Below are 27,519 nucleotides of genomic sequence, written 5' to 3'. Positions count from 1 at the left end.
TGAGAACTGTGTCACATTCCAGTGGAGTATTAGTCCCTTGTATGCTTGCTTATTTCGTTTGGATATAACAATTGGAATCTAGAACCACTTTCCAGAGAACTACAGTGCTCATTACAACTTTCTAATTGATTCATGAACTCACCTAGTTCTCCTCTTATTTATTTCAACTTATAAGCTTCAACTTATAACAGAAATTTTAATTAGATCCCAAGTTCACAGCCTGCCTTTTGTGCCTTTTTCTCTATTTCAATCCTTCAGTAATTTCTTTCTTTTGTTTTTGAAATTCAGTCCCCTATGCTTATGACAACCTTTGTGCTCTCCAGAAAATTTCTTTAACTCACTATTTCATTTTGTGTCAAATTCTGCTGCTCAAAACAGTAACAACATCGTTTCTAAGCTCTAGATGAATTCCTTTTTTAAACTTCTCACCGTTAGAGAGCTTTCACTAAAAGATGTTAGCTCATTTTAACCACTTCTAAGTTCAAATAGATAAACCTGGGTGAGATCATAAGACATAAGGGCTGGTTCCTCTGTAGAGATGAGAAGAAGATAGTAAAGAAGAGGCAATGAAGTCCACCTTATCTCCTAACATAAAGAGTAACAGGCTATTTATTGTCTGCTGGATGTGGTTAGTACATGGTGAGAAGGGAAGGGAGAGGGAGATTGTAACATATCATTAAGTATCCTTATAGAATCCATAATTACTTCAGATGAACAGCTGAATTAATTTTTCCACTAACCAATCAGTAAAAGCTCAGCATTGCTACTGTTAGTGGAGGTTAGCCACGAAATGTAACGTGAAGTTGGTAAATCACTGTTCCAGGACAGACTGCTCTGACTGATAGCTGTCCTGGATCCTAGACAAATGCCCAAGCTGCTGCTGATGGTGTCACACTCTTACAGTTTCTCATCTTGGAGCTGCTCCTCTTCATACAAGTAATGCAGAACTCCGGGCCTGAGAGGCAGTGCCAACAGCATGCTTGTTTGATCTCCTGTGTGTCTCAGACGTACATTTTGCCCTTTCTGAGACTATTGAATATACTGCTCACATTTTGACTACTAGGTATCCTAAGGCATACTTTTTCATGGCAAGGAAGTTACTTGGAATTTGTTTTGGAAAATCCGAATTTCACTACAGCCCAGACATAAAACAGATCTCGAAATGCTGCTTGTATTATTGTGCTGAAAATGCCTTAATTCAACATCTCGGAGAACTCACACACAATTCCACTGCGGTGTCAGCGGTGCCTAGTGGAAAGAAAGCATAAGAAACAGAGGACAAGGCTACAACAATGTGTAAATAAAGTGACTGAGACATGGGAAGCAAGGCTGATCACTGTAGTATCAGTCTGATAATATATAGAGATCAACAGTATAGTCTACTCCAGCATTCTGGTAGTACCGAGTCAATTGAAACTATGTTATGTGACTTTAGAAGTAGCACAGATTTCCTCTGTAGAGTTGTCTGACAAATCAACATTTTGAGTAAATTATTTCAACGTTATAAAGCACAGAGACACCACTATATGTTAGAAGTTTTACAGCCTAACTTGACAGCTTCACCTAAGAATTTGGCAAGTCTACAGCATACCTCTTGCTGTAGGGCTCCGACGGTTGCTTCTGCTCATTTGTAATGATTTAGATCTATAGGTTTCAGATAATGTTGTCTTGTGCTGACACAGCCTTTGTTACAAATGACTGTTTTTTGGATGTTGTATTACAGTAATTCACTTTGCTACCCTTCCACCACCTTGTATTTTTTTGCCAGTTGGTGCAGAATAGCCTTTTATATGGAGCTTTTCTTTGCTTTATGTGAGCAATTGCAGAATGTGGCCTTGAACTGTGGTGTTTATAGCCCACCACTCTGTATTTCAGAGTGTTTCCTTACTGCATTACTATCAGAGCCTGAGGACCTCAACAGGCCCCTGGAGACCTTCCCTGTCTCACCTGGGACCCACATCTCTGCCCAAGCTCCCTGCTTTATCTTAGGCCCAGGAATCTGGCTCCTGAGGCCTGTCCTTCAAAATCTCATATCTGGCCTTCTCTCTCACCCTATTCTGTGGTCACACTTGGCTCCCAGACCATACCTCTGTCATAGGGCAGCCTCAATTTTTTTCTACGTAACAACTACCATGGATTCAACTCCGTGGGTGAAAGCAATAAAGGCATATAAAAAATGATGGAGTATCATAGTTAAAACCAGGCAAGAGTATGGAAGAAAAGACTGTCTTACCTACGCATGGGGTCTCACCAATCTCTGCAGAATTTTGTGAAAAAATGCTCAAAAATATGAGTGTAGCAGCCCTACATGCTATGTTGTTGATGCAGAATCTGTGCTACTAATAGCTGCAGTCACTAAGGGACTGATGGAATACTGTGTTACTGTCAAGCACATCAAGGTGAAGGACAGCTGGACACGAAATACTGCCCTAGCAGTATGTGTATTCAGATATTGCATGTTCTAAGTTGTGTAGATACCTTTGTCTAAACTGGCATCTAAAAGTAGATTCCTAAAGCCAAGCCAATTTCCTTGTACTGTTTGAGCTCATGACAAGAGCACATGGATTGTTTTGCAATGTGGGAACATTGTCAGAGAGGGGAGACCTTGAGGCTAGGGAAGCATCTGGAGATTAGCTCTGTGGCTGATTTGATGCAGATGAGCAACACATGACTGGCATGAGGGTGCCAGTTACCCTTCCTACTGTAATATGACAGGAATGACTCTTGACAAATTGTTGCCATGATTGGAAAACAATAATTGATGGGATGATTCAGGGAGTACTTGAATAATCATAAGTTTCTCTGCCTTAACTTATTTCTAAGTTATTTCTAATTACACGAAACGGTTTATAGTGAATTTTACACAGATAGACTCCTCTTGCCATGTTGATGCTGTCAGTAAAATGCTTGTTTGCATTAGGTAACCAAAACTTGTCCTTCATTAAAAGGAAGAGAATTAATTTGTTTTAGTCCATTGAAGATTTCAGTGGGCATTTAGCTACAGTGACCTCCATATAGTCTAACAGGCTACAAAACATGTATTTATTTCCTCCTATTCTGCTTGGTCATACACACTTAACTACCAGAAGAGGAGGTGGCCTAGTCTCAGATTTTTGTTCAACTTACATTTCCTTATCAAGACTGTTTGTGTTTTGTCTATTGCACATTACTTTCAAGCACGAAGGGAAGGAGGAAATGAAGACTGGTTTCTGATTTTCACTGGCATAGAGCTGCTGCTGGCTTCCAGGGCCTGTAGTGCATGATGTAGGCTCCCTCATGCAAGGGCTGGGTTATGGATGCAAGGTGCATGAAACACAACAATGTGGGAGGTGATAATGAAGTGTAGATGGTACTGCAGTTTTTGTATGCTCTCGGAAAACTTTCTTACTGTCTCAGCATTTTTCTTCTATCTTTCCTACTCATTAAATGCAGCCACCAACTACATATTCAGGAAATTTCTTCTCTGTAGTGTTCACTTGCTGAATCTTGGTCTTCCACACTTTCACCTATGCTGTGCTGTTTTGTCTTTAGTTGTCTGACTTTAATCAGAAGGGTCAAGCTTCCTTAAGCTTGAAAATCAGGATAATCTTCAACTAGACAGATAAATAACCCATGGGGATTTAAGGGTTCTTAGTAGATTCTTTCTTTCTGTGTCTGCAGACAATGGTGCTAATGGTAGGGTCTATTCAAATGTTCTCTGTATGCACCAGAAAGGGAGACACAGCATGGATAATTTGCGGGAGAATGTGCCAGAAACACTAGTTTAAGTACACAGAAAAGTCACCCATGATCTCTGGTAACTTTTTCTACTTGCTATTTTAGTCTGCTGCAAAAATGAAGAGCCACAATGTCGCTTAATGTGCAAAAGGCAGTCTAAGTCAATTTCTACTGTAACTAGTAGTGCATAATAAAAAAATAGCGTTAAGGGAAAACAGTTGGTGGTGAGACCCTGAAGTTCAGTCTGTGCATTTCAGAGTCTTTAACAGGCTTATGTCTCTATTACAGACTAGTTCTACTCTGGTCTAAAATTCTCTCAGCATTTGTTTGGTGTTTACTGGGTGGGCTCTTAGGCTTCATTTTTACTGTAGTGCTCCTTTCTGATTTTATTTAACATTATCCATCAATGTCAGATGTTTTTCTGACACCCCGTTATGAACATGCACCACTTCCATTCACCACTTTGCGCCTGGGTGCAGCTGCACAGGCTGAGGCAGTGGCCACCACCATCCCACCTCAGCTACTCATCACCTCCCGCATGTTAGCAGCTACCTTGTCTGCTCTGCTAGATGCAATGCTGAAGGAATTTCCTGAACTTTGCATCCATTGCACCTCAGAGGTTTAAAGAGTCTGAAAAGTATGTCCCTGCTCACATGAATGTTTTGGTGGAAGGTTTGGGGAGAGATCTCCTGAGAAACTTAGGTGCCAGGCTGGCAAGAGGAACGTCACAGCTCACTGCAGCCAAAACACACTAGTTTTATCCTGTGCTATCTCAGACATGAACGGGGACGTAAGTCTACCTTTCACTAATGCTCTCATTTGCTCTCTCTGATTACACTGATGAACTACATGCCATGTTTCTCTATTCAAATATTTGTCTTTTGTCCCAGTTATGATTTATTTTAGAAAATACTTAACTCCAGGAATCTGAATGAAATGGTAAAAGTGACAAGTATTTTTTAAATGAGAAAAACAACATCTGAAGGGTGCAGAAATAAAACTGTTCACAAACATTTAGAAACAACAAATGTCCATCACGGTGATGGATGTTTCTGGGTGGGGAAAAGGCTATGGGCAAGAGCATTTACTACACTGGGGTTTGTGCACAGTGACCACAAAAGGTGGTGAGCATTGTGTTGCCAAAGTACCTTTAGTTTAAATTGAGTGATAGCCTAAAGGCTGATAATAAAGATGAAATCACACAGTGGGACATGCTTCCCAAAAGTACAGATGTTGTCTAATGATAATGTTGTCTAAAGATATTTAAGTGTTACCATCCACTGATTCTCTTTCATGGCACAAATTGCTAGTAAGAAATTATGTCTTCATGAGTATAGGACAGATGATTTGGAAAAGTAAGGATTTTTTTGAGAAATAAGAATATTTTGGTAACTATAGAAATAAAAATCAGTGTTGAGCTAAGACTTGGGGAACTCCAGGATCCCGGACCCCGAACAGACAGTCCAATGAGATGCCTTCAGTCTGCCAGCAGATGAGTGAAAATTGATTCAACTTTACCAGTCTCATGAAATTGCTCCTGGGTCTTAAATCCAGTGTTTTGTTTTGGGTACCCTATGGCTTTTAAAAGAAACCATTTCCTTAAATTTTTGTTGTAGGGAAAAAAATATTGCCACAAAGAGAAGAAATAATTGTGTAGAAGAGTTTTTTTAGAAAATACGTTTCTCACAAAACAGATCATTCTAACTTCTGGTCTTTTCTTTATTCATCTAGCTTTTAATTCTTTCCTACATCTTTGGAATATGCAGGCAAAGTTGCAGGCAGGGATGTGGACTTTAGGCACTCCTGTTTTGCAGAAAAGAGCTCATCAGGTGGCAATGACTGTTAATTTTTCTAACTAATTTCCATGGAGGTGGTCAAGTAATTTTTAAGCTGTTCTAGAAGGGAAAGGTTACAGGTATATTGGGAAGTACAGTGAGAAAAAAGAAAACAAATGCATTAAAAAAATCAAAGGAAATGATGTTAGTAGTTATATCGGCGGAAAAGAGGAAAATAAAATCCCACATTCTAATAATTAAGTTCCATTTTGGTTGGGTAAGAAATGTATTTCTGTGGAGATGTTACATCCAGGTTAACTTAAAATTAGATATGAGTCTGGTTATGTTCTGCCCAGCCTACTTTAAATGCAGTAATTGTCCTTTATAATCAAGCTATTACCATGACATTAAAATGTAATCCTCAGAAACAACATAGTCATTTATCAAATATTGCATTAGTCTCCTTGACATTTTAATTTACAAGTTTTTTATTATTAGTTTGATCTCTCGGTTATTAATTACTTACAAAAACATGTCATTTTTCATGTCTTATAAACAAATACAAGAAAAGGGTCAAATTTTAATCTTTATGAAAACAGCATAAATCAAAGATAACTGCATTGTCAGTGAAAAGTGTATGACAGAGAGACATCTCTCATGTCTAAGCAGATGCAAATGAAAGTTTGTTTTAAGCATTATGTAGAAAATACGTAATTTGTTTACAGTGAAAGAGATGTTTTTCCCTTTTCAGTTTTCAACTTCAGTAGTAAAATACAGAGCACCATGCAATTTCTCAACTCTTGTGTTTCTTTCAGTCAAGTTATGTCTTGAAATATTTCCTGTAAGGTCTTGGATGTCAGTTTCTGAAGCCTATAAATAAGGAATTCTCAAGCAGGGGAGAAAAATAAAGTAAAATCACCTTTTGCTTCTATTGGAAAAGTACTGGACCTGTGCTTGTTTATGAGCTTGTATTTATGGCATATGTATTTATTTTATTGAAAAACAGTAATTTTCAGTTTTAACTGGGAAAACCAGGCATTGACATAACTCTTATTGTCATTTTATTCCATTGCTAGGACTGTGATTACTAGATCGCTTAATAATTTGCAAGCTGAATGTGAACAGATTCCCCATGACCATCCTATGAAATTGTCAGTGTTGAAAGAATGTTGAGCGCACGGAACCAGATGACCTGGAAAGCACAGTACTGTACATCAAGTCAAAACTTGCCCTTTACTTTCATAACTCAAGCAATAAAGCTAAAAAAAGAGATAACCTAACACTGCTGAGGTAGTACAAGAAGAGATCTGACTTCTTTTTCAGAAATCTGGAGATAACAAGGGTGACATCTCAGTAGTGAAAGCATGAGGAATGCTCTGCTTACATACAGAGCTTTTTACTTACAGACCCTAGCAGAATTTTATTTGCAATGTGAGTATTAATGTTGTCATTGTATAGATGGGAAGAATGAGGTTTTGAGGAGTAAAGTGATTTGTTCAGAGCACCTCTGTAGCTGATCCGGGAATCCATTTATTAAATAGCTTCAGTCAACCTGCCTTATCCTGTACTTATACTGGAGATTGAGACAGAAACTTTTACTGAGTTACATCTCCTTTTTCATGTAAATGTGCTTTCTCTTAGCCACTCTTGGGCATGAACAAATATTGGGATAAAATATGTTGTTGTAATGTTTCTAATGAAGGACAAATCAAGAAACATCAGAAATCTTTAACATTCTGCTTTTGCCATAGAATCTCAGCAGCCCTGTCAAAAAGGCTAATGTGGCTCTGTCACCAGTGAGTAACAACATTTATCTCTATTTCTTCTTTTATCTTTTAACCGCATTCAGTCTACTATTTTCTGCATTGTCATAATTAGATGTTGATAATCTGTTTTAGAGAGAACAAAACCACAAACCCTTTCACCATAATATCTGACTGTCTTCACTTCTCTCAATGCATATTTTAGAGAATGGGTATGTATTTTAAGAGCAACCTTATTCTGTTCTACCAATGAAAGTCAGGGCATGGAAGAACCAATATGTTATTATCACTCTATATCTTCTACAGACATACCATGAGAAGTTACTGGCGTCTTCTGTAGTTTTTTCTTAGTGTGTTCTTATGTTCTTACTCTCCTTTTTTTTATTCTCCTCTATCTTTAGGTAGTCTTAATGATCTTATTTCAAATAACCCAGTGAAAGACATTCACTTAACCTGTTAAATATTCCTTATGGCACCTGACTGAATTCCAGACAAAATCTGCACATTTTGCATTTGTTTTGTGACAGTTTTTTTATTTGTCTGATGTCCATAAATCTGCAATTAATCTTTTCTACTTTTTTTTTTGGTTTTCCTTGTAAATAAATCTCCACCAGACCTCTCCTGAGCAAACAAGGGCTTCTTAAAGACCCAGCCCTAAAACTCTAGAAGTAGGTGGATCCAACAATATGTTTTTTTATAGCTGAAATTCATTGTTCAATCCACATTCAATGCACTATGTGAACATGGGAATGAATTTGGTCTGAATGTTTTAAAAATGGGAAACTATCTCTTATGGATTTCCTGGACCAGTCCAAATCCTGTATCACTTCCTACCACAGGCAGGAGATACTCATCCTCCTTTTCTTTCTTTAGAAGAGGAGTTTCTAGGGTTTAGAAACAAGGTTAGAAAGCCATACATGCTGGAAGTTATCTGAACAGTGGGGATAGAAGAGAATGGGACACAGAGACAGAAGAAAACAAAACTATGAAAGTGGAAAAAATGAAGGGACTGTTTTATTTATATACCCTGAGTAGCCCATGCATGGCTTGGAAAGTCTGTGTTCCCAGCTCCTCTGTTTTGAGTTGGATTTTCAGGCTTACTATAAATGACTGAACAGGCAGTTTTAATTATAGCAAAACATGACAACAGAAATGAATCCTCATGGTTAACAGATCATAAGACTGCATTGCTGTCCTCAGGGACTGAGCCGGCAAGGACTCAAATGCTTGTAAATAGTGCAGGTGTTGAAAACCAATATGAGGTTACATAATTTCTTGACCAGAGAAATGCCAACACATGTCTTATAGCATTATGGTTTGTGACAGTACATTTATGGTGGCAATTTACAGGCAGGGAAAGAGATCTTTGGTCTCACTACAGCTGGCAACCTTCACATTTCGTAGTCACTCATCACGATCTCAGAATGTGCTAATTTTCAAACAGAAATAATAACTATGAAAAAGTGGCCAGGTGTGTTGCCAGTTTTTTAGGAAGAGATCCAAACAGTTTATGTGAATAATTTTTAGCTCTTTATATATGAAATATTACTGTTATTAGTTTCAATTTTTAAATTATTCTCATGTAATTAACGATCTAATTCCCAAAACTCTTTATATATTCCTTGATGGAATCACCAAAGCTTGACAGAAGAACAGAAAAATGATGAATGACTTAAAGACTAACAGTTGAAGATAATTGGTATAAAAATAGTGAATTCTGTGATTGAGAAGTAACCCATTGTCATATGTCCACAAAGACAAAGATGGGTGTCAAAAAACTGCATACCAGTAACATAGGCTATTGCCATTTCTCTGAAGAGATTTTTGCGATTTCTGTTCACTGTAATTTCTTGTCCTTGCTTAAAGCTGAGATAATTCTCTCAGCTAGTCCAACTTGATATATTGTATAAGGTGATCCTTGGAACTCAGTTCAACCATAAGAAACAGCAGATTTTATGAGGTGATTGAAAATACATGTAATACTTCCAGGACAAGATTTTCAGGAAAATTGTTCTATTTTTTTGTTTTAGTTTTCTGTAAGTACTTGTGTTTCTGTAGTGCTGCAGATATATTACTTCTCTAATTGCTCACTCAAGCCTCCAAAGTGTTACAATAATGTAATTTCTAGTCAAATGATAAGACATTTCATTTAAACCACAGTGTTGCTGTAAGCTGTACTCATGTTCCTCTGTAATCCAGATTTATTGCCCTCCTTATTCTCAGCAAGCATGAGCAAACATGAAATAGTTTTCTGTAATTATATAAAAAAGAAATATAAGCAGTGTTTCAAAACCTTCTATGAGATGACAAGGTCAGTCATCTGCCACTGAATAATTTCCTGAGCATCTGTTCATTCTGGCTATCGCAGTGTCCAACAGTGCAGATATAGTATAAATAATAAAGACAGTACCATTTACTGGGGTCTAAACCTACAACTGTCTGTTTTGCAAAAGTTCTGCTGAAGGACACGGAGTTTTGAACAGGGAAGTTTTGTGAGGCTGGGCTATGGCTTTAGACCTATCATAAAATCAGTATCCTGCTTGACCTTCACTGCAACAATGTGCAAGTACAGCCTGAAATCAGGCATGCAGATACATAAAGAGAAACACAGAGAGTTAGTATATCCTGGTACAGGATAGATGGACATTTCAAAGGACGAGGGTTTGAAATGTGATGTCTGCAACACTTGGCAGCTGTCAACTGCACAATAAAAATTTGATAGGAGACCTCACTCCTAAGGGTGGCTTCTCAAATAACTTTCACAGGTTAAGTGTTCATAAAGGACACCAAGAAACCAAAGTCCTGTTAGTTTATGACCCCTTTTCACAGAAGAAAGTGACCCAGATTTTGTCCTGTGGTGAGACTAATTTTTTTGTTTAAATTTCTGTGGTTCCTTATGTGTCAGGTAAGAGGTGTTATCTCAATAGCTTTTCTAATGAGAACTCCAATGTGTGCTCTCTTACAAATCCATATTTTTGCAACATTGAGAGAAGAGCCTAAATCAGGCAGAAGGACTTGGTCCCCATTCAGGATTTTGTGGCTGCTAAGCAGCTGTTCCCATGTCTGTCCAGGAGATGGGCACCCTCTACACGCATCAGCAGCACCATGATCTTGTGTGCAGCTGCCAGCACTGCCTTCCTAACCAGCATCAGACTGTGTCCCTGATGCTGTCTCAGCAGACAACACTCTGAGCAGGGCTGTTTGGTGTCTTCTAAAGCCTGTAATTTTACCAAGATTAATTTTTTAGTGTGTCTGTTCCAGGCTCACTGAGCAAACGAGGAGCGTTGGGATACCTTTGTGGCCAAACATTATGGTAACATTCTTTGCTGGAGAGTGCAGGAGCAAGCAGAAGTCTGGGTCGTTGGCAAGACACACAGAGATGTACCTGTGGTCCAAACCCAGATCTGAGCCTGCTATTTGTCTAACCTTGTGCAGCAGAAGGATAAGCTGCACAGACAAAATGGGACAAATGCTTCTCTGAGCAAAAAGGAGAACAGGTTTCCAGCTGAGGACATAAGCCTTTGATTATGACTGTTATAGTGAAATTTGCCTTTTCTCGCAGTCCAAAGAGAAGTATAGAGAGAAAAAAATTAAGAACAATAGACATTGAAAAATGCCCCTCATTTCACTATAACTAAAAGTAAGGTAATGAATAAAAAATAGGTGTCTTTTGAAAGAATAAGAAAACTGGCCTTAGTAACAGAAATGTTAAGGAATACCAGTTGTAATGAACAGATTTCATGAGAAAAGTCAAACTACATTATTTGCTGTCTTTTGACTAACACCTCCCTAATCTTGTGCACTTCTGTCTCATCCCCTTCTGTTGTCTAATAAAAACTAATGATCACTTCCATGATGGAATAATGTATTAAGTATAGTGTGGAAATGAATTTAATTCTGATTGAGTTAAATACCATTTTTTCTCTCTGGTAGTTCTGATTCTCTGTTTGCGATGAGAGAAAATATCAGAAACTGGACTTCATTGAACTGCTCTTCCCACATTTACTTCTAATGAACCCTAGGTAGAGAATTAAGTGTTCTAGTTCCTTTCACATTTTGCCTTATTTGCACAAGGATAAGAAAAAATATACATAAAATATAACCCTTTAAGAACTTAAACCTTACTAGAAACAATGGGAAAAAAAGGGTGAAAAAAGGATTAAAGCAACTTTCTGCTGTTATATTAAGTACATATCAGTGATTGCTATCTTATAACAAGGTAAGACATGGATGGACAGCTGGGGTTTTACGGGATGCCTTATGGGGTGCTGGTTTTTTTTAAGTCCAGAGCATTGTAAATCAGTTGTTAGATCAGTAAAACTGGGAATACTGCTACATGTTCATGTGGCTGGGGATGGGGAGTGCAGAGCCAGAAACTCTTGGCAAAGTTAATTGTCTGCAACTGTATACGTTATGTCTGAAAATCTAGCTTAAAACAGAACTTGTCCCACACAAACACAGAATTTTCCTATCCTACATTAGGCTAGGTTGAAGACGAAGGAATCAATTTCTGAATCAGTTCCCTTCATGGAGGAAAAGACAGAAACTCTTAAGCCCTATGGGGAAGCAGACAATATTTGAAGAACATGTTGGTTAAGACGTTTGTGACCTCATTCTTTTACATCAGCTCCATAATGATCATCTAACATGTTTTTAAACAAGATTTCTGCAGTCCACATTAGGAATAAAATGACTGTTGCTGTGCTCGATAGAGCTGTGCCTGAATCCATTTTCCCAGCTGTAGGCTATATCTGTGCTGCTGGTGGTCTGTACAAGAGCAGTTATGTGACTAAACTTCCCCATGTGGGGAAGACTTTTGGAAGAGAAACCATTGCTTATGCAGCATTCCCTCCTGAGTATGAACATATGTTGTTTTTCATACACCTCCCTCACTGACTATGAGGCTGTCAAACACGGAGCTCTATTGTGTGTAGAAGTCTATTGTGAGGTATGGTGCCGTATAAGGTACCTTGAACTATCTGTGCTGGGATTATTAGGGCATCTTATTATTCCGTCGACTCTTTTCTGGGAAAAAAAGGGAAAAAACCCATCAAAACAACAAACCTCAAACCCAAACAAAACCTGTTTTTGGGAGTAAAGAGATCTATCATGGAATATGTTGAGAATTAATGAAACAACCAGGGCCCAAGGATGTTGTGTGTGCTCTAGATAAATATTAATACCATAAATACTACATACTAACTATGTGTCACAAGAGCACATTCCTAAGATTTATGGGAAGGTCAGGTTTTCATTCAATTGGTGCTAGATTTGAAGACATCAGACTTAATAAATAAATGATAATAAACTGTCATAGGGCATATATTTTAGCATTTGACATCAATCATGTGCTAGCTCTGTTGTGATGGGCATAGGTATAAATCTGGCTCTGCAATAAACCAAGACTTACCTAGAAGGAAAAAATATGAAAAGTGGAAATGAGATTTAATTTTGTGATTCTTCCTGCCACAGTTTTAGTTTCAAATGAAACTCTTTAAAGTACAAAGTAAAAAATTTGATAGTTTAGTTACTTATCAGAACTGAAAAGCCTCTGAGTGTGCACACTAATAAAGACGTCTTTATCTTAAGGTGTTAGTACTTCTTTTGCGAATTTTCCAGCTCTGAAGAAATAAAATAAGTGTTACTGAGAAGAGACCACAAGAAAAAAATGTTCAAGGAAAGAAAATCAATAGTGTTATTTTTGTTTTTGGAAGAAGGTTCTGGTAGCTCAGAATCTCTCTATTCTGAATTGCCTAGTTAAACAAGGTGGGTTTTTACATGATTCACATTTTGAAAATGCAATTTAAAAATTCTGACAGGTATATGATGCTTTTCATTTTCTAAGAAACAGAATATGCTAAATGTTAGAATTAGTTTTGAAATAAAAATTTCTTTGCACATGTCAAAAGTCACTAGAAAGGTGAAATATAGACCTAAAACCCAAATAAATATTTATGATGAAAACTTTAAAAACCTGACTCTAAAGAAAAGTTTCCTCTGGGGAAAAAATCAAAAATTCAACACCAAAACCCCCCAAAAAATGAGCCAGTAACCTTTAACAACAAAAGCTTTACACAAACACTATGAAAACAGCTTCAAGTTTATCTTTTCACAGGCTGAAATAGGCAACAATTAAAGCTAAATTATAAAAATAGAATAACAAGTACATGATTTTTTTTTTTTTTTCTTCTACTGGAAGCATTGATCTTTCAATACTGAACAATATGCCAGTTTTTGGACGCAGTAAGGTCATGTCAAGGTGCAGAGAAGTGGGGATTTTTGCACCTTTCATTCAGCTTCCAGGAAACGTGCCCTCCGGTTTTGTAGCCCTGCCATTAGTGCGGCTGCGGGGAAGACGGACGTGAAGGTCTCCTGCAATTCTCCTACCACAGTCAGGTTTGGATCTGCCAATTATCTGACGCTCTATACACAAACTGTTCTGCGGCTCAAGGACCACGGGTCTGTTTCTGTCTGTCGCTCCTTAGGGAAGCTGCCCAGGCGGTGGGAGCGGGGTTGACACAGCAGGGAGACAGGCTTTCAGCTGAAGGCTCAGTCCTTCAGACTTGTGTCCAGCCTGCACCCAGTCAAGAGGAGTCTTTTTGTGGGACCTGAACAAACAAAAATACCTTCCATTTAAATCGCTTAAATTAAGCAGAAACAAGAATGATTTGTTTCAAGTTCTTTATTGCTCTAAACGACTTCCTTTCAGCCCTCCCAGAAAATACTTCAGCTGAACAGGCAGTGATGGAGGGTCCTTAAAGACAGTGTTCACAGTTTTGAAAGCGCAGCAAACAGCAGCACTCAGAACGTTTTAGAAATGACTGATGAGATTTTATGGTGCTTAGGAGAGAAAATATCTGAGTATTCATATGTAAATCTCAGATATTCACTAGAATGTTGCATTTTAAATACTGCCATATTTTTCTTTGCAAGTGCATATGGAGTAAGTAGCTGGAGGTAATGTTCCCTCTAGAGACTCTGAAATTTGTTTTAATGTGAAACAAAAATTTCAGAGTACTAAAGCTCTTAGGCTTTTTTTCTTCCTTTGCAAGGAAAATTCTCAAGGGTACGTGGATAGAAAAATGAATTCTAGAGAGATTAACGAAATCAAATTAACCTAGTAAAACCATTAAGTAAATTAGCAAGTTTAGTAATCGGAATGTTGGGTTTTTTTCTTTGCTTAATTCTCGCATTAGTAGCTTAACACTGTAAATGTTTAACAAAGAAGAGCCCTCTTTGTCACACACAAAGGTAGATAAGTTCATGCATTTAGAAGACTTTTTTTTAAATTGAAGAGCATCTGAAAGAAGCTCACCATAGTTGCTCATGAATCAAATTTTGCAACATCACTCTGTTTGGATATAAAAAGTCAGCATTTTTGTATTTTAGTATATTGTACTTAAGTAAATATAAACTAACTTTTTATGCATGTCTCTGCATATGTATGTATTTTTCTTTTTCATATTTATATGTTTGTATGGACACACACATATAATCATCAGATCTCATTCTTAAATTTCTGGTAGGCCAGACAAATTAGAATTATTCACTAATAGAAGTGGGAAAATTGAAGTGTTCTCCATTTTCTTTCCATCAAAGGATAAGTTTCAAACTTTGGACAATCTACAAACTCCTGATATGATTTATCCAAGCCTTTCAAACTTCACAGTGAATTTAATGTGAAAACTACCCACTAAAAATCCCCTAAATCTCTACCTCTTTTACAATTGCCACAATAAACAGGAATTATATAACCAATGTGCTGCATGTGCCTCAGATCTTCATCTAAAGGGGTCACTGTAGGGCTCAGGAGACTGCACTTGTTTTTCAGAGTCTCTCCCCTACTGTGATGGGTCAAATGTCATTGTTCCTATTGTAGAAAAGTTTTGGCAACTGGTAAAACCTAAAGTAACTAGTGATAGGCTGGTCTTTAATGAGACTGTTGCTGGCTAGTAGAGCCTGTCCTCACACCCCTGAGAAGCTCTCTGCCACCCACCCCCAACAGCCTCAGACCCCACCTGCCCCACTCTAATTTCTCCCAGGTCACATCCACTCTTCTGTGAGGAGAAGTAAGTGCCACTTCGGTAGGAATTATAACTTTCCATCATATTGGTGGTCAGTGTCAGGGGCAGCTGGGTATGGGGGTGGGGGTAGAAGGAATTTAAATCCATTTAACACTTTGATGTGAAGGGATCTCCACAAAGAGTCTGTCATTGTTTTAGGCAGGTGAATTCACTCAGACATACTCAGCCATGAATAACATGAATAGACAGCTGAGTGCTGGTTTAAGGATTTCCATCATACACGATGTTCTGTGTCTCTCACCACAGCCATCTCTCAGACCATGAAGAAAGCAGCAAAGACCCCCTGGACACACGGACAGAGCAGGCAGCTGCCCTTGGTCCACTCCCTGTGCCTCACCATGCCACAGAATCTGCAGTGCTAGGAACTAAGAGCAATAGGAAAAATAGTGATGATGAGAGTAACAATAGTAGCCTAGAGAGTGGAATTGCATGTGTCAATAGTAAACTTGTTACTATTTCTGAGAAAAAAAACCCCACGCCACATTTTACACACCTCAAATGTTTATCATGTTCCCAATGACTACCACTAAAATACTTTGGACATACGGTAAAAGTCCCCAGTAAACCAGTTTCTCCATTTTGGCAGCAGTCCTTGCTTAAAGGCTACAGCCAAAAATCAGAAGTTATTGCAGAAAATTTGCTGAGCAAATAAGGTACCCACTTTACCTGCAGACTGATAGGCCACCAATTTAAGCTCAATGCTTTACAGTTTGTTGTGGTTGTCTCTTGCAAAGATTCTACACAGTTATTCTGACTTGTTAGCACATTCAAAAGGTCAAAGTCTAAATTAAGCAGCATTCTGATAAGTTTTAATTAATCTTTCAGTAAGAACTACAATTGCCTTCAGGCTTTTGTTGTTCCTGTGCTTAATCAGAGATTAAAGCTTGTAGAGGCACTCATTCAAGGACCTGACCTTTCATATTTTCTCTAAAAACATAGAAGGAGTTACTTTATTTGATCCAGTTTTCTGAGTACCAAGTCTGGAAAAGGCATGCAAACTCTGGTGTCTGAACAGATGGCTACAGCTCGTAATTAGATCCATTCTGGGCTAGGAGGAAAGACACACCAGCTCTCTTTACTAGTGTGTCTTTTCAGAAATGTTTTGGAAGATGCTTCCAGATAGTGAAGAGAGACAAATGCCATATGCATCTAGGGAGCAGGCGCTGCGCATACGTCTGCAGCTGCAGCTGGTAACAGGCATCTTACTTCGGGTGCAAAAGTATCAGTTCTTTACGCTCTCCAAGGGAGCTGGGGGAAATGTTAGGAAAAATGAAATTAAGTAGCTCTCTCTGAAGCAGGGCAATACGTTTCAGCATAGATCCTTTCATAGTCCAATGGCAAATATTACCTACGGTAATAGCACTGAGAACAGCCGGCGGGAGACATCTGTATTACTGCCATTTTCTTTTTTCCTCTGGAAACTTAGAATAAAAAAATTAGAATTTTAGAAATTGTCTTCTCCCCAGGTGAGGGGAAGAAGAGAATTTATAGGTGGTGATAACCAGTACTGCTGTCACATGTACCAAGGCAATAGGCACTGACCAGGGGGTTTCTGAGAATGGCATTTTGGACCCGTGTGTGAAACACAAGCAGTTGTTCTTTAGCAGCTTCTTGAGCCTGAAGCTGCCCTCACATCTCAAAACAGAAGCACGAGGTGAAAAGTTTTTCTGATCAGGTACCACCTGGTGCTTGCTTGGCCATACAAGCTGAAGCTGTTGCATCATCTGTGAAGTGGGGAAGATTTGGCACAAGTTTCTGAACTCACCTCTACTTTTGCTTCCTGTTTTTTAACAAAATCGTCAGCCCTTTCTAACCTTCTACACCAATTTTCAAAAATCATGATGTTTCATTTCCCATCTTTTCCATAGGACCGCAAGTAACTCAGCGGATATTTTAGCCTGCATTAGCAATGACATCAGGAGCGCAGAAGAGTGCCCTTCTGTTCCTGAAAAGACTTGCTAACTGTGATGACGATGGCTGCCCGCATTCTTATCAGGCTTCACAGGATCAAGGACTCCCTGCTATTTGCTAAAGAAGCCTCACTGTGGTGTCAAGGTCCTGTGCACGGGGTCTGCGCGTTTTAATTAACGTGTAGGGCTTTTCTTTGTCTATTTGGTTTTAGCTAATACAGCTATCGGTATGTACCAGCGTCAGCCTATCATGGCTTTCATGTCCTTATCCCCTGCTAGAAGCACCTTCACAGTGGACGTGAAAAGTCAACTTATATGATGAACAGTTTACTGTGTGTTAACTCAAGAAAATGCAAGATGTCAGAAGGATTTCTTCTTTTCCTCTTAGAACAGAGGAATTTTCCTTAAGATTGTTTAAAGGTGTGCTCTGCTTTTCTTGGTTTGAGGAATTGTTAGTTTCCCCCTTTTCATCATTTAAACATACAAATTAAAAAAGTACTTCAACATTCTTGGGAACAACTAAGACACAAAATTCACATATGACACTACTTAGAAAAACTGACAACATAAAATTATTTCTATAAGGTAGTGAGCATCAAAGCTGCAATTTTAGAAAGTGCTAGAGAAGCTTATGTCTGTTTATATACTATATTCGCTTTTTTCTTTCTGCTTCACTGTTCAAACCGGCATTGTTACATTGGTTCAGAAAACGGAATGGTAAAAGAAAAATCGCTGAAATGTCTAAATTCTTCCTTTTTTTTTTTGTTTTTTGCAAGAAGAGTCACAAGGGATCAGGACACACACTGTGGCTCCTAAACAGGCAACAGATAGATGCCATAACCAGATTCTTCTCACTCTGAAACTTCATGTGGAAATCCTGCATCCTTCTTCATGCAGAAGAGCCTGGCTCCCTGGAAGAGTCAAAGAGAGCAATATTAGAGAAAATCCTAATCCCATGAACATGAGGGTAATGCCACTCACAAAAGTAACTCCATTCATGCATGAAAATATCTGAAAGTTGAGGCTATAAGACAGCAGCTAACTTAATGCTAGCTATTTAGAGGAGGCGAGGGAACAGTCTTTAGTATTTTTTTTGCTTGATAGAGCTACCACCTATTAAAAACAGTAACAAAACCAACTATAAACAAACAACCCCCCCAAAAAGAAAATGAAGAAATGAAGGTTATATCTCACTAGTTTCAAACTGGTGCACTTGTAAAGATATTGGTGCACTTAAAAGAACTCTGCAATGTAAAGATAAAGGGAATAATGAATCTACAAAAAAATTATTAAATTACCTTATGAAGTTTATAATTTTGAAATTAATGTGGGAAAGGGAAGTAAACCATTCCCTATAGACAGTGTATTATGGGAAAAGTGATTCCCTCCCCCAGTTCTAAGTAACTACTAGGATGGGAAGTGTGAAGGTACAATATGCAAGAATTTACTAAAGAAAATTGTCAGAGGTTTTTTTTCTATAAGCAGTATCAAACATTTTAAAAACTGCACTTTCATTATTTAGAAAAGTATTTTCTTATCTAAAAAGCTTCATATGTTTTCTTTGTGGTCTACTTGTATTTCACTCCTTTCTTTGCACATGGAATTCCTCTGCCATAACCTTACACTGCTGGATACACAAAAAAGAATTAGTTTGACAGGGAGGTTTTGGTGAAATATAGTAATGAAAGTGAAGTGAATCCTCTGCTTATCATTCAAGAAAAAATGGTGTATTTCACTCCCTGAGCTTTAACATCGTACGCCCTGCAGCAAGTAATTTACAGACGATCATCACCTTGCTACTCTCGCCTCTCATTTCCCTACTTGAACTCTCTTCATTAACCCAGCAATTTGCAATGGCATTGGGTGGTGGATTTATCACAGGACCTGCTCCAAAAGGTCTCTGGCGGCAAGAGAACCAAAAAGTAAATTGAATTTCCCATGTGAAAGCCTCTTTTTCTTTTTTCCCTTTTTTGTTTTCTCTTGTCTTAAAATGTAATATAATTGCCATGATCCAGGTCTGGTTAATAACATAAATATAGAGCTAGAGGGTCAAAATACTATCATCTCTAGAATAAATAATAAATCAATTTGAAAGGTAATATTTTACATTTGATTCTATTTTTAAAATTTCTATTTCCCGTGTGGCTTTTTGGTTTAGAGTAGATTTTTAATGTTATTGCAGTATTTTTAGGATTGGTTTATTTTTGCTTGATAATATTAGGGTCTAAATATTACTGTCCTGGGAGGTTTGGAAAGGAATTTTGAACCTAGTCTATCGTGTGACGTAATCTAAATCAAAATGACATTATTATGTGCCAGGACTTGCTTTGCTTTTGCTAAACAAATGTCACTAGGCCGGTGAACGTTTGTGTGGAAAAGACCACAACGAAAACTACTACCTTCCTGGATATCTGCATGCCTCGAAGTGCATGTCTTTCATGTATCATCAGCAGTAATGCCAAATCTCCACCTTTTGAAGCCAAAACCTTCTTCGAACAGCTGAGTTATGCCTGAGCTTCCATCTTAACTTAGTTTGAATTCTGATTTTGATACTGCTTTTTTTTTTTTTCGTTTTCACTTTTCCAGAGGTTGCTCTGTACTCAGAAAAAGACCATTGACTGATTTTTTACTCAGTGAAGAACAAATTGTTATGTGACATGTGTGGTACCAGGAGTGTAGACTAACAGTAGATTGACATGCCAGGAAGAAGGCACATGGGCTTTACACACAGGTTTTTATAAAATACGTAAAAATTTTTATGTGATGGACTCGACACTTCACCAGAGAGGGAGCAAGGGTAACAGTCCTACTGATTGCTGGGTTTTACCATTGGAGTTCAATCGGGAAAGAGCACCTATTTAAGACATATAATGAGCACAGACTGTCTTTGCTCTGCTGGACTAATCTCCCCGAGCAACTCCTTGTTCCTCTAAGGGTTTACTCCCCAAAACTGATGCTATCTCTTCCTACCATACCTTCTGCATACACACATACAAAGGACTTTGAAGCAATTACCATCCTTAACATCCTAGAACAACTTAAGGAGAATAAGACTTGCAACTTGAAGTAGTGGTCATTTCTATCAACTTTGATTTAGTTTAATGATTGCAAATAATAATTAGTAGTTGGTATTTGAACACATTATCATTGAAAACTCCCCAGTGATTATAGAACATCGAGGTCATTTATACGAACAGTTGCACCTATTCCAAGGCAAATGAGTGGGATTTGTGGCTGAAACCCAGGGCCTTTTACATGCCTTGAATAATCTCACTGGAAGTGTTTCAGTGCCCTCTTATCACATTTCTCTTGTATGAATTACTGTTTCACCATTTCACCTCTCAAGATGAAAATTCTGGCAGCACTCATGATAGATGAATAATTTCAAACCCTAAAATTTCCCTTTCAATTCTTTACAACATCTGTCTATTTTTAATATTTAATTAAAAGTTAGCATAAATATGCAGTTGCTGAAGTGAGCCCTGAGGAATTTAGGGTTACTGCAGGAATACTAAGTGCAAAATGAACTTATGTAGTTACCAACCATTACAAAGAAGTTCAAAGTCGTTGCTACACTATTTGAATCAAAATTTTCTGTAATATCTGTCATTTCTTTAAAGTTTGCTTTTTTCTAAGGTTTATTAGTAAAGAGTTTATATTGACCAAATATTTTCTTAGGAAACTTCATGTAAAATCAGGATATTGAACACTGTTTTGGAATATCAACCGCTGCCTTAAACTTTCTTTTTTTTTTTTTAAAAAAAACCAAAAAGTAGCAGCAAATCCCCAAAATAAGTTTGGAGTTTTTCTCTGATTTCATGTTAAAATAAAAATAATTATTTCCTGCTCACTCTTTTGATTGCTTTTTTATTTTCTTGAAAGGCAAAATAGAAAGGCTGTGCTTTTGGGTAGGTTCAATAAATATCTATTTTAAAATAAAGTTTATTTTTAAGCTTTATTATTAAATGAGTGTGGGTAATTATGTGTGCATGTGTGTGTGTGTAAGGGTAGAGGGTGTTGAAACAGCAAGACAGTTGACACAAAAAGAGTTGGGATTTGTCATTGTTGGTCTTCACAATATCTTGCCCTTTGCCCAACTCTGAAATTAGCACAGTTTCTCAGGACCACAGATTAAATTTCAAGAACTTTAGAACACAGTGTAAACACATTTTTTTTTCCAGTTTTATCCATATAAATCACAAATTTCCTTAACTTGCTTCCTTCTGACATGAATTTTGCAACTTCTCTCCTGTTGGTGCATTTGTATGCCAAGGGTATGATCAAATCTAGTGCTCCTGTAGCACAGAAGTGATTGAAACCTCTCAGCTGCATTCTAACCACAACTGCATAAGTAAGGTGAGTAAAGCTGGTAAATTGCACCTCCTCCAAAGACATAATTCAAAACTTGCTGATGTTCTCTTACCTGATGTTGTTCAATATCTCTGTGGTTCAGTTCACCTTTTATGAAACACAGATGAAAGTATTCCCTTGCAACAGAAAAACGTTATGAGCCTATATTCATTCATAAACACAATGAGTTACATAAAGATGTTCATAAATATATTGCTGAGAAAGTAGTGTAATAAATGGCTTCAGGATAATGGGCCTGCTACCTAATGGATAAAACCATTTTCAAAACAGTTGCTAGGATTATGTTTTTCATCTTTTTGATACACGTATTATACCAGAAAAATGCATCTCTCCGGACCTTGTAAAGATCGTGTATAATTCTCTTCATAAGCTGATGGAAATTTTCCCTGGGTCACTGCTGTCAGATACCAGTTCATATTCTACATTTGGCTAGAGCTAATTTACAGACCTTCAGCACATTTTGTGCAGCCCTGTGGCACCATTATCTAGGCATTTCTGCATGTGTTTTTTGAAGGAGATGAAGGCTCCTAGGATGCTAGAGTCATTTGGGGTTCAAGAGAAGAATAAAAAATTCTGAAAGGCTGGAGTTGTCTAAATGCAGTTTTTTTTGTGCCAGGTAAGTTCACGGTCAAGGTAAGCAAAAGAAAACAGCAACAAAATCCCGAAACGTTAAGCTTAACATTGACAGGTAAAGGTAAAGTTGTGTATGGGAATGATGTTAATACTTTAAATATATTCTTATTATTCTTTCTGTTGTCAAACTTTTTTAGAGAAACTGGAAAAATCTCCCTTTGGTGGAGGGGGAGAGATTCCTTATGTGCATATTTGGAATCTCACTGTTTTTTTCAGGTTTGGCTCATATTGCAAGTTTCTGTCAACGCTGCTCAGTCAGTCATTGTGTTTGACGCAACAAGACTTCATGGTTAGAACAAAGAACATATCCAATGAAAAGAACTGGTACTTTCAGTCTGTACAAGGCCTCACTTTGTAAAACTAAACATGAGTGCTACTATTATTCTTCTTGGAGTGTATCTGTTCTAAATGCAGGTAAAACCCAGATGTCTCATTATTTTGCACCACATTGCCACAGCAGGTTACTGTAATTGTCGATTCAAACAAATATAAATTGAAACTTACTAGCTGATGTTTAGAAAAATCCATTTCTTTGTCAACTTCAAAATGACAATATAATGCCTTGCTTTTCAAGAGCTGCCTATTTCAAGGAGAGGTCATGCATGACACTGACACAAGTAAAGTGAGAGTTAATTTCTTGTTAAAGATGTGAAATGGACAATAGCTTTAGGGCTCAATTATATCTCTGCAGAAGCAGATGATAGTGAAGAGCAATCAGTTAAGTTTTTTTCCTACCCAGTCATGTTTTATCACAGAAATGTCAATGAATTCCTCTTTTTGAAGTACTTTGGGCTCACACATGCTGTTTCTAAAACAAATAATTTGTTATTTGAAAACATAGATCTAAGGATTTTTTTTGAAATGTCTTAACACAGATTTTTTTTCTGTGATCTGTGTTACAATTTGATCCCACAAATGTTTATATTGGTAACCTGAAAAGATCCAGACACCACCCCATACTTTGTAGCTCCACATTATAAGTGACCCCTCCTGATATTTCTGCGCACAGTCTTTGCTGCCCTAAGCAGTGTCCTCTCTCACAAATAAACAGGAAGCCCAAGACAACACTAAAGAATATCTATATGTCTAATAAAAGCCACTGCCACCTTCACTTCTGGCTGTGAGACTGACTGGGGATAACATGTAAATATATCTCTCCAGGGCTGTAGGACGTGACACTCTGATCACACACAAAAATCTTATACATAGTCTGAAAGAAGAGAATGTAGAGGAGATCTCACTAACAGCCTGTGTGAAAATACTACAGTGAGGATTTTTCCTCCAAGTGCTTTGTGCAATGTTCAACTAAAATTGAGGTTTTCAGCTTTTTCCTTCAGGGATTAATTATACTGTGCTGTAAGAGATGGAGGTAAGAACATTTGTCTGAATTCTCATTGTATAAACCTCAGTAGAATCTCCATCATAGTCTTGAAGTTTTATACCTATTTCCCTGGTATATTAAGTTGACCTTGTTTATACTTGTGGCCTTTGCTTGCTCTTTCTTGTCTTGCCTGTTCAGACACCTCATCTATGCACTGCATCCCTGACCACATGTGTGCAGAAAATGTGTATTAGTGGGTCTGACAATGAAATATGTCTCTTGGCATTATGTTTAGAGAATATGCAGACGTAGAGAAAGATCTTAAATGCTAATAAAAAATTCAAAAGTACCCAAATATTACCAATGCACAGAACATTTACAGCGGTTAAGACTCCCTTAAAAAATTCTGAAGTCAATATCCTTACAGATATTTTCAGCTTTGAACAATGATCGAGGAATTCTGCTTATTAATGATGATAACAATGGTCTATACTTCCACAGCTGTGAAAGGAAAAACTTTTCTTTGGGAATGAACATGCAGCCACTATTTCTTTTGCTCCTCTTAACCATATTGAAGACACATGCTACTCTTCCAGGGCAATTTTATCCATGTTCAGGATTTTTCAACATTTAGACAAGGTGCCTGTAAATTTGTCTCTTTCAATGTTAAAATTTTCCAACGTTATCCATAAAGGCTTTGTGTGTCCAGATACTCTCACACTGCTCTCCTGCCCTATCCAGAGCATGCAAAGACACCACCTCTGCCAAATGAGAACGTCCCTTCAATTGGCTGCAAATGGTCCCTCACATTAACAGAGAAACCAGGAGCTCAAGCCCTGTCTCCTTTCCCCCACGTTACAAAAATTATTATGTCTTAAGACCATCAGGACATGACAAAGGGGCAGAGCTCTCTCTAGTGCAGCTGCAGCCACTTTGAGCTACTTTGACTCACAGGCAGAAGGTTGTCCTTGTGTTTGTTTCACTTAAGGGGAGATTTCATGACAAGTGTTATGCTGCTATGTCTCTAGGCTGAACCTGGTGTAAATTTCCATTTGGCCTTTGTAACCTAGAAGTTCTTCTGTTTCTGCAGATCTTCCAGCTCTTCGTCACTACCCTACCCTTTCACGTAAATACGTTCTAGGTGACAGCGTCCTGATATGCCACTTTCCAAGTCATGGTCCAGATATATAGTTTGCCAAAGTAAACATTAAATTTAATCCCCTGCTCCTCTTCTTCTTCCATTAGTTGAATCAGAGCAGCATCTGCATCCCTATGAAACAGCAGAGTCAAAGCCAGCTACCTGCATCACTGCAGATACATTTACCATCTGTTTCTTATTAAAAGCTGTCAAATTTACATCATCCAGAACTGGGACTTCGTCGCCAAAGAAGCTGTGCAGAAATGGCACTGGAAAAATAATGAATCCCAAGAAGCTAATCAGAGGATTGTGTTAGTTTTACTTCTCATATAGTTTTTATAGTTTTTGTGTGTGTGCTACAATCATGAGGAGAAAAATGGCAAGAGGTGGCTTTCCCATCCTGAGACTTCTGCCTGTAGCTCAAAGCAGTTAATAAGAACAAAGGTAGAATTGCAAAGAGGCAAAGGATTTACTAGGAACACTTCGTATGGTAAGATAAGGTATGGTGGATGCTGCTATGCTTAACCATTTTGTTACTTCCTTCAAGTGAGGAAAGTAGATTTATGGAGTTTCACCATGGAGACATGACCTTAGTGACACTATCTTGGTATCAAACAGATTGATAAACCATCATCCTCTCTCCACACAGTATGAACATGCAAAAGTGTAAAGGAGAGAGGACCCTGATAACCACCAACAGACTGAGGCAGGGTGAGCTTGACCCTGATGAGGATTTCACCTAGTTTTCCTCTCAAATTCAGAAGGTTGTAGTTCAAAGACTTGCTGAAAAATGGGAATAGGTCCATGACCTCTGATGAAGTTCATAAAAGAAGGACTGCAATTTAGTGAGGACAGCCAAGTAGTCACCAGCTAAAGGAGACAACTGTGCAGAAACTTGCAAAATGAGAAATGGTGTAAGAGGCTCAATGACTCAAATGCATGAGCCACAGTTACTGTACTGTCTTGCTTTTGCATTAATCGGGATCATGTTCAGTTTAATCTGTTTCTCTTCATCTTACATCAGAAGCAGGTCCTCTCTCTGAGGAGAAACTGACAGTGGGGGGGTTAGTGTAATTTGAACACTAATATTAGGAAGTTTCTAATCATTTGTGGTGTTCTTTACTAATTGCCTCTTAGAGTGAGTTCTGAGTAATTTTTAAGCATGGCAGTTAATGGGGATTAGACTCTTCTAAGGAAGCAGCTTATGTCAGAACATTATACTGGGTCACCATCCTTATTACTAAACTCTCATGGGGAGTAGTACATTGTACCTTCATTATTTGATTAAAAGTTGATGTTTACCCATTAATGAAAAACAGCTGCTGCAAGTGAGCTGAAAACTTGCATGAAGAGGGGATAAAACAAAAGTAAAGAAAAGGCTCTGAAACCTGAAACACTACAGTCATAAATTGTTAATAATAACACTTTGTGACCTCAGCCTGGACTTTGGAAACAGCTTAAGCGTCTCTTTGGGCTTTTGTCATACCACCATCAGCAGATTGTGCTTGGAAGGGAAGAAGGGTAGGGTGGACTCTTGCCTGTAAGAGACATAAAACTGCTCTGTCCCATTTCAAAATGAAGCTGTGAGATTTCTGGAAGATTCTGGAGGTCCTCTTCCATCAACCTCCTAGTATGTATACTATAATGGTGCAAAGATTTTTTTATGGAACTGACAGGTTTAGGAAAGCTTGTTTCCTTTCACATATTGCTCATATATTCACATGTTCAGTTTCATGCTGGTGAATCTGTTTTTACACAACTGAATTTAAACACCATGAAACAACTGAGTTTTTTTTCGCAGAGATGTAGTCAGGAATCTGCTGAGGAAAATCTGTATCTTCTCATATCTGGGAATTTGCCACAGTGCCTCAACTAATGAAAAGGACAGCTTTTTCATTGTATGTTTGTTCTGCATCCCTTCTGTCCAAGCTGGTATTGTGTCTCCACTGTGTTCTTCAGGAGAGGTTCTCTTTCTGGCACATGTGTTGCCAGAAATATGCTGCCCACAATGGTCCTGTTTTCTGACTTGCCTGTATTCATGCTTGACTGATGCATGAGTGAAGCACCTGGTTTAGGCTGGGGCAGTTCGGAGTAGTCCAATAGAAGAGCTTTGGATGTCATGGGGAATATTTAGGCTAAAATAACAGATTTCGGAAATAGCTCAGGTCATGTAACTGCTATGTTTTGGTCTCACATGTCCCAATTTGATCTCTTTTGGTTGAGCATGTTGGGTCTCCTAAGCCTTTGGAAGAAAAAGATCAAATTAAATGAGAAACAAGTCCAAGATGAGCATTTGGTGTTCTGAGGAAAAACTAGTAGCACCTTACTTAGCTAAATCGTTCTTCCAGCTCAGCGGAGGCTATGAAAATAGAAAAACCTGACATCAATATTGCACTAGGAGGCAATCTTCTGCTCCTGAGAGACAATCTATTCAGGTAAAGCAAAGACCTTTCCGGATCACTTGTGCTGTGCAGTTGGAGAAGCTTTATTTCCATTTTCTTGAAAAAATATTGCTCTTGAACTAAAATAAATTATAAAAGAAGAGATCAATGTCATCATAATCGTGAAAGTAATTTGTGGTGTTCATAACTTTTATGCAAAGAAGGATTATTTGGTTGAATATAATAGTCTCTGACCTGATGGACACTTCCTTGAATTTTAATGTGAACATGTGTTGGATGAATAAATGCTTTGTACAGAAGATGCCCAAAACTAAGAGCTTCCAACTAAGCAGTTCCATAGACAGTCTTCAAAAAATTCACCCTGCATCAATTTTCACAAAGGATAGTTAACTTCATGTTGTACAT

At 38.0% G+C, this 27,519-nt stretch overlaps 1 long non-coding RNA gene across 1 annotated transcript in view; it reads left to right on the top strand.

Annotated features, from left to right (window-relative positions):
- Window positions 1-21,099, top strand: part of LOC116437840 — a 74,035-nt gene extending 52,936 nt beyond the window's left edge. Inside the window, exon 3 of the long non-coding RNA XR_004237495.1 lies at window positions 17,208-21,099. This is a non-coding gene — a long non-coding RNA (uncharacterized LOC116437840). The remainder of the gene's footprint in view (window positions 1-17,207) is intronic.
- Window positions 21,100-27,519: the final 6,420 nt, after the last annotated feature.

The sequence above is a fragment of the Corvus moneduloides genome, chromosome Z, assembly GCF_009650955.1.
Source record: "Corvus moneduloides isolate bCorMon1 chromosome Z, bCorMon1.pri, whole genome shotgun sequence".
In the NCBI taxonomy this organism is placed as follows: Eukaryota; Metazoa; Chordata; class Aves; order Passeriformes; family Corvidae; genus Corvus; species Corvus moneduloides.
Note: the sequence above shows the minus strand (reverse complement) of the source record. Positions and strands in the feature narration are given on the sequence as shown.